A 9725-nucleotide genomic window follows, 5' to 3' on the forward strand; every position below is an offset into this window, starting at 1 on the left:
ATATACAGGAATTTTATAAGACTTTGCTCCAATGGCTTTAGTAGAAACATCTGCTCTAGTGTAAGAGTGTCAGGTTTACCAAGCACTTTGAAAACTTTGTATACCAGCTGTTATAGAAGAGGCAAATGTTATAAATTGACAGTATGTATCACATAAGTCAAGCTAGACACGCATCTTAAATGGATTGTGTGTGTGTTTACAATACTCTGAACTCAGTTCTTTTCAGCGCAGAAGTGATTGTAAAGCCCCTGCTTTTTCACTCAGGCTCCCCACCAGGCAGAGCTCTGTATGTGGAACTGGCCTACTAGATGATGACAATCTTTGTGAGCAATGTTTTAAAAATCCACCTGATTTACTCTTTGTAAACGATATTCTGTTAAAGACCCAAGCCCCAGCCCTATAAATAAATCCCCAATACTAACAATAATGGCTTTTGTGTTTTATAACTTGAGAGGTATGGGGCTGGACTGTGATGAAGACGGAGCTGGGGAAGGGGAAGATTCAATGCAGTAGTGTGTGACATCCTCAGAGAAAGCCATCTTAATGCATAAAAGCCATTTCTCAACACTAAGGAATGCAGTGTTGCATGCACCCCCAAAGCAAGAAAGTAGGAAAACGCAGGGTTCTCTGAATGCAAATACATGTTTGGGTATTGTAAGGATCACAAAATTGCCAGCTTGCTTCTTCAACCATCTTAGCCTATACTTGAGCAAAAGAACCAGAGATGCTATGTGTCTCCTGAGAATACCAACCATATAAATCCCTTAGTTGTAAATGATTGACATTAAATGGATTGAAAGATAAGGATGCACATCTGTTGGCCATGGGCACCAGTCTCCTTTCTCTGGAGTACAACCCTATCAATTCAGCTTCTCACTTCCCAGGTCTCAGAGAAATCACAGAATCAGTAAGGTTGGAAGGGACCTCTGGAGATCATCTAGTCCAACCTCCCAAAGATTTCGTGGTGCTGGTTCCACTGGGGCTTGAATGCAGGACCTTCAGTGTGTAAAGCAGATGTGATAACCACTACACTATCCTTCCCCCCAAAAACACACACCCCTGCTGGAGAACACCAATCCCTCCATCTTTCCCACATATCATCATTTTAGCAAGTGCTGATTGACTAAGTGCTAAGAGGTTAGATCCTCAGGCCATCCCACTCTCCCTATATGTGTTACCTACGGAAAAGTACATCCAGGTCTGAGCCATACTTCAGAAAAGACCTTAAGTGTAAATTAATATTCAGGACTCAAAACGGGCTGGAGCATTGTGGTATGTCATGGCAGCCCTCCTTTCAAACAGGAGTCCTGTTACGTACCTCCTGCTTTTATTTTCTATTTGCATTTGAAAATGTGGGTACCTTAGTGAAGCCATTAAGCTGAAAAACATGATCCCTCTCCTCCTCTCACATGCACTAACCATGCTCACTCTGTTATAGAGTCCCAGGCAAATTTAATGTCTTTGCAGAATCAAGGAGAAGGCAAAGGAGGTAGGTAGAGCCCACCTCAGCCCTTTCCTGCAGCAGTGCCAAGTCTTCTCGGACATTCATGCCATGAGCAATCTGCAAAGGACCAACACTGACTTTTCATCCTCTGGCTTCCCCTCCCGTCCTTCTACCCGTAATGTAAGGAAATCTCTTGCCTTCCGCAGGGGGAAAGGGTGCCCGCAGTATATGAGAGCTGACTTTTTCAAACACAGCTTTCTCAGCTCTGCATGGTCCTGAAGCGACAGCTCTGGTGGCCTCCAAGATACTGTCTCCAACTGGATGAGGGGGCGAGAACACAGCTTGGGAGGGTCACAGCAGCATTTCTGCACAATGCTCTTTGGTGTCTCTGGAAACGAGCCCCAGCAAGGCCTTGCATTGCCTAACACATCATTAAATACAAACGGAAAGACCGAGAAAGGGGCACACAGGACAGTGAGAGACAGGAATGCTGTGGGGAGAAGCCAGGTGGCTCAGAGCGTTTTTACAGACACCTTTGCTGACCTGTTCCACACAGGGCTCATTGCTGCCATCTAACAAGGTAGAGGGGGACCAAAATGAACCAAATCTTCAGTTAATTCTGAGCACAGGGTTTCAGCCTTTGAAAATGTACAAAATCACTTTAAAACATCATTATGGTGAAGCTTTTTATGTACCCTACTATAAACAGGCTCCAGATCAGTCTATGACTTGCTCCAGTTCAGTCTAGTGACTTTCTCTGGGTGCACAAGTGAAAATTACCTTAATTTCAGATCAGATGAACAGAATTAAAAAAAAAAAAAAAAAATCCAGACCGTAGCTGTTCATGGTCTTAAAAAAAATAAAAATAAACATAAAACTCAAAACTTTCTGTGTAGATGGAGGAAAAGAGCTGAGGGGAAGCAAGGATGATGCAAAATGCCTATGGATTGCATTACACTTTGGAAAGCTCTTCAGCATCAGATGGAGGTATCCTTCTCCTCTCCTTTTACTTTTCACTGCCTTTAAGGGAGAGAGAAAAAGGGGAGAAAAACTGAAATTTAAGAACAACAAAACTGAAACCCTTAATCAATTATCGATAATGTTCACTATTTTTTATCCACTTGACAACCTGCTAAAAACACCTCACAAGCCCAAGGTGAAGGAGTACAGCTCTGCTGCTGGAGTTAGGCATGGAAATAACCCAGCTCATCTCAGCTTTCAGGAGGCCAAAGAAAAGCAGAAATAAAAACATGAGAGCAAACCTCTATGTGGGGCTTCATATGCGACTGGGTGGCACTGCTGAGGCTGGAGTGGGCGAGGGTTTGTGCCTAGAGAAATATCTTGGCTGTGTCCCATTTCTGTTGTGCCCAGCAGAGGACACTATGATATTGCTAATACACGTCATCCAGCAAGGAAAGAGGAAGGAAAAAGCAGTCCTTCCCTGTTAAGTGAGTGCAGGCAGGTGGATTTCCCCACTTTGTTTGAATTATTGCTCTCTTTCCTGCCTCCATCTTTCCCTCTGATCAAAAGCAACCCTCCACTTCTGCTGCAACAGCAAGAAGCTTTGCAGGGTGAGAAAGATGCTTTCCCAGCAGTTTTGTTTTGGTCACACTGCTGTTCCCCATGTTGAAACCCAGTGTTTCTGGAAGTCAAAGGCAACTTTTTATTTGTCCACCTAGCAAATATTGATGCTAACAAACCCTTCATACCAATGTCCCAGTTTGAGTAACAGCCAGGAAAAAAAAGAAGAAAAATAGACGAAAAACGCTGGTACAGCCCAGAGCTGCAGGCTGAGCTTCTGCTTTTAAACCCAGTGGCATTTAGCCATGCAAACTCTTTAGATGCATCCTCAGCAGCCAAAAATTCCTTTGCTGCTCTTAAAGAGAGGACAGGTATCAATGCTTCCACCTCAGTCACAAGCCTCACAAAGCTCTCGCTGTCTCAAAGTGCTCATTTAGCAACCTTCCAAAGCTCTTAAAGGAGATCAGAGCCATTGCTTCCCGCTCTCTCACCAGGACTTCTTTATTTCGCATTTCTTTTGCCTGTTTTTTAACACACAGACCTCAGACAGACTGCAGGAAATGGCAGGAATTGCTGACATTTTTCTGCATCAACAGTGTTGGTGACGGGGCTGGTTCTTGTTCCCACTCGCCTCCGGGTTCCGGTCCCCAAGGGAAGCAGCAAGGCATCTCCCACTGCTGCCAAGGATGGCTCTCAGGCTCTTTCGCTCCTTCCCATCTCTGGCCGTGACCATGTCCTGATGGCCCACGCCAAGCAGAGCTCAGCAGGGAATTCAGCCCCTTGCACATCTGCAGTTCTCACAGCTGGATTGAAGCCCCGGCTTGGGGGCAGCCTCTGGGCCAGTGCCTGTCACCCACTGGAACCAAAGCCACCCCACAACTTCACCAAGTTGTGGCCATGCTTATGGCCAAAAAAAAAAAAATGCTTCATTTACTGCCAAAACATGGATTTGGGAACCTTTCTTTAGGCACTCAAGGAGGGAGAAGCCTCTGGCTGTAGTTTCTATGGTGAAGCACTCATTGATAGGACTGCAGGACACAAACTGTTTCATCCTGTGGTCTCGCTCTCAGATGCTCTCTCTAAGCCTTGCGATCATTATTTTTTTTTTAATCTAGGGGCTTGGATGGCTTTTTAATAAATAAATAATTAAATAAATGAAATTCCCTGCTGCCAGCAGCCAGGGCTGCGAGCCTGCAACTCCAGGTCCAGCAGCTTTGTGTGAGCTCCTGGATGCTCCGTCAATCTTGTTTTACATTGCAGAAAAGCCCTAAAAGCTCAAAATTATCCAGCGTAGCATGCGCATGCGCATCCCTGAAGCTGATTTGGGTAGCTGGCATGTGCTTCCCTTTGGGTGAGGGCAATGTGATGGCCCACAGCCCAATGCTCCTGCTTGCTAAAATCTTGTGAGCTCAGAACAGCAGGGGAGGGGGGGGAGATGCTGATAAATAAAGCAGCACAGCCTCAAACTTGGACTCCTCATCTATCATGTCCAGGCTCCAGTCAGGGCTGCACTTGCTGCCTTTCTCCAGAATATGGCACCTCAGGATATGGCTTAGGATGCAAAAACCTGCCAGCCAGGCCAGGGGATCAGAGGTTTCCCGTGGCCGTGATGGGCCACGTGGTGGCCCTGGTCTCAGGCGTGACTCTGTGCTTGTTGGAAGATTTGGAGCCAGCACTCACAAGTCAGGTACTTCCAGCTGAAGCAGCTGTACAAATCTCTAATCAATTATCACCCACAGAGATATTTTTAGGAGTTATTTACTGGCGAGAGCAATGAAGTCTGGAGAAAGCGTTTGCCCAAAGTGAACCAGCTGCAAAAAATCAAGGACATCCTCTTCCTCTCAGGGGAAGAATTTTCCTGACCAAATCCAGAGAGGTAGCTAACTGCCACAGGCCTTGTATTTAAGCTTAGTCAGGAATAGTCCTGGCAGCACTCGGGTCAGGGAGATCTCTGACCATGCCAACTATGAAAAATGTCTGCTTTAAGAAACAGTGGAGGAAAGACTCAGGAGCCCTTTGCTACTGCATTATAAGCTCCTTTCCTACAAGGTAGGTTTTTATAACCCAACAGCAAAAGCAGTCAGACTTAGTCTGTAGCTTGCAGCCCCATGGCTGGCAATGTGAGGAAGGACAGAGTATTCACAAGCATGGATTAGCCCACTGGGGCCTCCTTAGAAATGATTGCCCCAACACACAGCAGCCTCTGAGGCAGCAGGGACCTGTATGGACAAGGAAACATTTTATTGTACATGCTATCACACAGCTCAGGACCAAGGTAAAGCTTCGGGCTTTGACAAGGAAGGGGCTGAGGAATGAGCACCTGCCCCAAACCTTGCAAGAGCTGGGCTAGATTGAACCAAGTTCAAGAAAGCTTGAGCCTGATCTTTATGCCTCACTTTTCCCATCTGAGAATTGCAAGGGCAGTAAAGATGTGCTTGGAAATGAATAAATTAGAAAGAGTCATGCATAAATTGGGAGCTACCACTGTCCATCTGGCACCATTCTGCTCTACTTGCATGGGCTGCACGGATTGAACCAGGCTTACAGAGGGAAGGGAAGATCAAATCTCCATCCAGAGATTTTTTTCCTTATTGTCAGAGCCAGCTTAGGATACTGGCATTTCTGATAGAGGAGATGCCGACTCAAAGCTCATCTTTTACAGGTTGGATTCCTGCTGCCAGGCCTAAGGCAGCTGTGCAAAGATCAAACATGGCTTACATTAATCAGATGAAAAAAGTTACTGTTGCATTATTCTGCTTTGATAGGTATTAGCAGGTGCTCCCAGTATCAATTCCCTTTCTATTAAGGAAAGGAGAAAAGTCTCATACCTAGGATCTGATTGTTCAGGCTGATAAAAGCAAATCATTAGCCTGGCCCATTCAGGCACCTAAACTCCCCCAGCTAGATACTGGCTTATCTATTGCTTAATCCTGCTTCAAAAGCCATCTGAAACGAATGGAGCTGGCAGATTTTGTCCCTGAAAGGCTGCAAACCTAGGTAATTCGGGAGCACGGTCTCCTCAAGTCTAGGGTCTCCCCACCTGCCTTCTCCAGTCTGTCAGCACACTTCTCTCAAAATCAAGGGGTGTCAGAGCTCCGACAGCAGCTGGGATTTCATCCTGGCAGAGGTGAGGCAGTGGGGCTGGATGGCACCAGCAGCCAGTGAGCAGAAAGGGCATCTCCCCAGCCCTGTAGTGTGAGCATCTTATTCCTTCTGAGAAGGACAAGGCTAGAAAGGGCCTCCTAGCAATCCCTCAGCAAAGCCACTTGAATTATCTGATGCAGACACTGAGAGCCAACACAGCGATAAACAAAGGCCCGCTGGCGGGCACAGATTAAAGAAAGCTGCATCTGTTACTAAGCAACCTTCTCCTGCTCATTTATTTTTCCCACCAAGGGACCAGATTGCGTCCCAGTGACTTAGTTTGCACCAGATGAGACTTCACAAAGCAATTGCTGGAAGCTTTAATTAATGTTCAGTGGGGGGTAATCAAAGCAGGGCACAAACCCAAGGATAATTAACCTCGGGAGGCTGCTGAAGAGATGGTGGGGCTGTTATTTGAGTTTTGGCCATCAGTGGTTGGTCATAACTCCTTAGAGGGATCAGTCTGAGACAATCTCGTTGTAAGAGGGATGCTACAGGTGACCTGGGACAGGATGGATTAGGCGAGGGGCAGGGGAGGGAAGGGGGAAACACAACTAGCAGTGCTACTGAGATCAAACAAGTCTACCAAATGCTAACCAAAATAACATGTTCCTCTCCCCAGCCAGAGGCTTCTTCCCTTTCATGTAGAACATGAGAGTCCCACAATCCCAAGGCAATCCATCAATCACTTATCTCAGAACAGACAACCCTACGAATGAAGCTTGCCACTATTTTGGCCAATCTCACTTGCAAACAGCCTTTGGGAAAACATCCATTTATATTTTGCTTTTTTCAAATTATCCAAAAGAGCCCCAATGTGTAACTTACTGCTTGGAACTCTCCAATTCTATGGTTGAATTTCACAGATGGATTAAGTCTGGCTGAGTTGCAAAGAGACAAGCCCCAAGGAAATCTTTATTTTAAGTCTGTTATCAAATAAAGGGCTTTCATGATGGAAGATATGAATGGGTCATGCTGCTGATGTGCAGTGGGAATTATGTTTCAAGGGAAAATGACTGTCTTGGTTAATTTGCCGTCACCTGAGCCCATGTCTTATGAAGGATCAGGACTGATTAAATCAATTTTCATTATTAGGGTGAAAAGGTTATGAGGGTCTAGAAGACAGGGAAACAAAATCAAACCTGAAATAGGACTCCAGAGCCAGATATGTCTGGGATGTTGGCAAAGTCAAATGCCCAATGGTCTCTCTGCAGACAATTACACAACCTTAATGGAAATACTATAGAGAAGAGGATTGCTTTAGCACGTAAGTGGCTTCAGTACAGAAAATCAAGGTGGTGGCTGTGTTCCTAACCAATTGGGTACTCAGTAAAGCCGTCTGCACAAACAATAGCCACTTTAGCTTTTGCCATCCTCTCTGAGACACACTGACACTCTGCCCAGCACCCACAAGGTGGTGGGATAAAGAAGGACCCCCATCTCACCCATTCCCCAACGGCTACAGCCACCTTGCTACTGAGAGTCAGGTGCCTTCTCCAGTGCTTCCCAGTTACCTTAAGCCAGTCCGAGCTTTCCCCCAGTTACTCTCACCCCAAGCACTGGGGGCAGAAATCCAAGTGCTGCACAACATGGCCCCCGTTGGAGGTTTTACTAGCTTTTCCAGCACAGTTTTGCACAAAGTGAACATTTTTAACTCCATGAGAGGGAAGGTGGTCCTGTCAGAGAAGGAGAACAGGTGTGTGGGACAGCACTGAGAACAACCATTTTCTGGTGGCAAAAGAAAACAATCACTGACAGGAATATGTAAGAGGTGTCCTCTAACCAATCTCTGTCTGCTATGCACTCATGACCAGCTCATCATATTGCAAGATAGGGGTGTCCTGTCTGCAGATAATTCACAACAAGCACTGAACCAAGAGCTAGCAAGGAAGTAAAGCAATTCATTTTCAGCAGGGATGTCCAGGGATGGAAACAGATGCCCAGAGACTGCCAGAGTCTTTAGTAAACTGCACTGGGCATCCAGACATTGAGAGCTGAGGAAGATAAAAGCAAAAATCATAGATAACAGCAGCTTTTCTGTAGGCACTGATAACCCAAAGGGGATCATTTTCTTTCCCTTTTGATGTGTCTTTTTCAGTCACTTACTGACATGAGCTGAGCTGATGCAAGATGATCATTTGGTTTTAATGGCTTATGCAGAGGAGAAGAGGGTGTGAATACATTTCCAAGGTGACCCATGCTGGAGCAGGCCTATCCTTTGATTGGCCCCCAAAAAAAGAACCAGATTGTTTCCTTGAAGTTGTAGCAGGAGTCAGTCATCAGAGAAACAGCTAATGGAGAACTGCTCAAATCAGATGGCTAGTACCCTTTCTGCCTACATTACATAAGAGCAATCCAGGGATAAGGGCTGAAATACATAACCAGACATCAATTTCAAGAGACATAGAAAAGTATAGGCTACAGAAAAGTAGTCATTCACAGTGAGAAACTGAACAGAGGAAAGCACAAAACTGATGAACTGGCACCGCCTTAAAGCAACCTACCTCCCCAGCCATACACATTTATCCTCAGGGTGAATCTGCTTCACTTCTGCAGCTGAGCACAAATCAGGGCTACTTTAATTTCCACAGTGGTCTCACCTTCCTCTGGGGACAGGAGGAGGGAGTCAGCATAGCACAGGCAGCTCCCCATACTCATACACTCTGGCTGGTGCAGTTGGAAGGGGAACAATAACTCCAGCAGAGACCAACCCATTTTGTGCATGCTCAGCATGAAGAGCTTGGGAGAAGTGAGCCTAGGGCCTGGAAACAGGGAAGACGTTAGGAAAACCTGGTGGTTATTTGTCTCCAGGTGGAAAATATTTACAGGGCACTTGTGGTGGGGAAACATCTGCATCACAGGATCTGGAAGGATCCCAGGGCTAGCTGGGCTGGAGAGTCTCTCTACACTGTGAGGGCCCCAATATCAATCATTACTCCAGCCACAGATTACTGATACTGATTCATTTCACAGAGGAAAGGAAATGGGTAAGGAAGGGCAGTCAAATTCAGAGACCTTGCTATCAGCATAGATTTGCTAGCAATTAAAAGTGAGGGAAAAGAAAGGAAAGCAATATAATACACAGTTATCAACATCTTCTAAGGAAGCAGGCCAGTGTATCATTACTGAAATGGCAGATCCCTTGGTGTAATCTAATACTGGATCATTATTCTGCTGTTCTTCATCTTGGTCTATGCACATCTCAAAGCATGTTTATCTGCACAAAGCAAGTAAAAAGCAGTTCTGGGAAAGCAGCTGGAAAAAACATCAGACGGTTGAGAATAAAAAGCAGACAGTAAAATGGTAGATAACTACAAAGTCCCCTGAATAAAACAAATGTCCAATTGTCCAGAATGCACAGTTTTAAAGCCCAGACACTGGCCAAGACAAAGCGTCTCTCAAATACCTGAGGCAGAGCCCTAGGGCTACAGCAGTACTCACATTTTAGAGTTGCCAATGATTCTCTCTCCTAAGGATTGCCTCTTTATCAAGCATCTCAGTTTACCTTGACATATTCTTAACAGCACCCACAGTGAGCAGTTCCTCCGTACAGCACCAGGAGACCACAGATGCAGCCATGAATCTGGGACTGCATGAGGACCAGGAGCCAGCATTA

This window comes from Rhea pennata, chromosome 6 (assembly GCF_028389875.1).
Source record: "Rhea pennata isolate bPtePen1 chromosome 6, bPtePen1.pri, whole genome shotgun sequence".
NCBI lineage: Eukaryota > Metazoa > Chordata > Aves > Rheiformes > Rheidae > Rhea > Rhea pennata.